Below are 3,148 nucleotides of genomic sequence, written 5' to 3' on the forward strand. Positions count from 1 at the left end.
GTAATGAAGTCTAAGGCAATGTGAGACCATGGTCGAGAAGGAATGGGGAGCGGTCTGAGACGACCGGCAGGAGGAGAGTTACCCGACTTAGTCTGCGCGCAGTCCGAACAAGCAGCCACGAAACGGCGCGTGTCACGCTCCTGAGTCGGCCACCAAAAGCGCTGGCGAATAGACGCAAGAGTGCCTCGAACACCGGGATGACCAGCTAACTTGGCAGAGTGAGCCCACTGAAGAACAGCCAGACGAGTGGAAACAGGAACGAAAAGGAGGTTACTAGGACAAGCGCGCGGCGACGCAGTGTGCGTGAGTGCTTGCTTAACCTGTCTTTCAATTCCCCAGACTGTTAACCCGACAACACGCCCATAAGGAAGAATCCCCTCGGGATCAGTAGAAGCCACAGAAGAACTAAACAGACGGGATAAGGCATCAGGCTTGGTGTTCTTGCTACCCGGACGGTAAGAAATCACAAACTCGAAACGAGCGAAAAACAACGCCCAACGAGCTTGACGGGCATTAAGTCGTTTGGCAGAACGGATGTACTCAAGGTTCTTATGGTCTGTCCAAACGACAAAAGGAACGGTCGCCCTCCAACCACTGTCGCCATTCGCCTAGGGCTAAGCGGATGGCGAGCAGTTCACGGTTACCCACATCATAGTTGCGCTCAGATGGCGACAGGCGATGAGAAAAAAATAAGCGCAAGGATGAACCTTATCGTCAGACTGGAAGCGCTGGGATAGAATGGCTCCCACGCCTACCTCTGAAGCGTCAACCTCGACAATGAATTGTCTAGTGACGTCAGGAGTAACGAGGATAGGAGCGGACGTAAAACGTTCTTTTAGAAGATCAAAAGCTCCCTGGGCGGAACCGGACCACTTAAAACACGTCTTGACAGAAGTAAGAGCTGTGAGAGGGGCAGCAACTTGACCGAAATTACGAATGAAACGCCGATAGAAATTAGCGAAACCTAAAAGCGCTGCAACTCGACACGTGACCTTGGAACGGGCCAATCACTGACAGCTTGGACCTTAGCGGAATCCATCTGAATGCCTTCAGCGGAAATAACGGAACCGAGAAAAGTAACGGAGGAGACATGAAAAGAGCACTTCTCAGCCTTTACGTAGAGACAATTCTCTAAAAGGCGCTGTAGAACACGTCGAACGTGCTGAACATGAATCTCGAGTGACGGAGAAAAAATCAGGATATCGTCAAGATAGACAAAAACAAAGATGTTCAGCATGTCTCTCAGAACATCATTAACTAATGCCTGAAAAACAGCTGGCGCATTGGCGAGACCGAACGGCAGAACCCGGTACTCAAAATGCCCTAACGGAGTGTTAAACGCCGTTTTCCACTCGTCCCCCTCTCTGATGCGCACGAGATGGTAAGCGTTACGAAGGTCCAACTTAGTAAAGCACCTGGCTCCCTGCAGAATCTCGAAGGCTGATGACATAAGGGAAGCGGATAACGATTCTTAACCGTTATGTCATTCAGCCTCGATAATCCACGCAGGGGCGCAGAGTACCGTCCTTCTTCTTAACAAAAAGAACCCCGCCCCGGCCGGAGAGGAAGAAGGCACTATGGTACCGGCGTCAAGAGACACAGACAAATAATCCTCGAGAGCCTTACGTTCGGGAGCCGACAGAGAGTATAGTCTACCTCGAGGAGGAGTGGTCCCCGGAAGGAGATCAATACTACAATCATACGACCGGTGAGGAGGAAGGGAGTTGGCTCGGGACCGACTGAAGACCGTGCGCAGATCATGATATTCCTCCGGCACTCCTGTCAAATCGCCAGGTTCCTCCTGAGAAGTAGGAACAGAAGAAACGGGAGGGATGGCAGACATTAAACACTTCACATGACAAGAAACGTTCCAGGATAGGATAGAATTACTAGACCAATTAATAGAAGGATTATGACATACTAGCCAGGGATGACCCAAAACAACAGGTGTAAACGGTGAACGGAAAATCAAAAAGAAATAGTCTCACTGTGGTTACCAGATACTGTGAGGGTTAAAGGTAGTGTCTCAAATCTGATACTGGGAAGATGACTACCATCTAAGGCGAACATGGGCGTAGGCTTCTCTAACTCTCTGAAAGGAATGTCATGTTTCCGAACCCATGCTTCGTCCATGAAACAACCCTCAGCCCCAGAGTCTATCAAGGCACTACATGTAGCACCCGAACCGGTCCAGCGTAGATGGACCGACAAAGTAGTACAGGATTTTGATGGAGAGACTTGAGTAGTTGCGCTCACCTGTAGCCCTCCGCTTACAGATGAGCTCTGGCTTTTACTGGACATGAATTAACAAAATGTCCAGCAACTCCGCAATAGAGGCACAGGCGGTTGGTGATCCTCCGTTCCCTCTCCTTAGTCGAGATGCGAATCCCTCCCAGCTGCATGGGCTCAGTCTCAAAGCCAGAGGAGGGAGATGGTTGCGATGCGGAGCAGGGAAACACCGTTGATGCGAGCTCTCTTCCACGAGCCCGGTGACGAAGATCTACCCGTCGTTCTATGCGGATGGCGAGAGCAATCAAAGAGTCCACATCTGAAGGAACCTCCCGGGAGAGAATCTCTGTCATGTTTGTCATTTATTATCATGTCTTGTCCCTGTGCTCCCCATTCTGTTCGTTTCCCTCTGCTGGTCTTATTGGGTTCTTTCCCTCTTTCTATCCCTCTCTCTCCCCCTCCCCCTCTCACTCTCTCGCTCTCTCTTCTCTCTATCGTTCCGTTCCTGCTCCCAGCTGTTCCTATTCCCCTAATCATCATTTAGTCTTCCCACACCTGTTCCCGATCCTTTCCCCTGATTAGAGTCCCTATTTATTCCTTTGTGTTCCGTTCCTGTCCCGTCGGTTCCTTGTTTAGTATTCACCATGCTGTGATTGCGTTTCGCCCTGTCCTGTCGTGTTTTTGCTGTGATTGTGTATCGCCCTGTCCTGTCGTGTTTTTTGCCTTCATCAGACGCTGCGTGTGAGCAGGTGTCTCTGTCTACTACGGCCTGCGCCTACCCGAAGCGACCTGCAGTCTGTGGCCGCTTCTCCAGTTATTCCCCTACAGACTAGAGGATTTCTGTTATTCCCTGTTTGGACTTAAATAAACTCTGTTTCTGTTAAGTCGCTTTTGGGTCCTCTTTCACCCGCATGACAGA

The sequence above is a fragment of the Oncorhynchus gorbuscha genome, linkage group LG08 (genome assembly GCF_021184085.1).
Source record: "Oncorhynchus gorbuscha isolate QuinsamMale2020 ecotype Even-year linkage group LG08, OgorEven_v1.0, whole genome shotgun sequence".
Taxonomy (NCBI): Eukaryota; Metazoa; Chordata; class Actinopteri; order Salmoniformes; family Salmonidae; genus Oncorhynchus; species Oncorhynchus gorbuscha.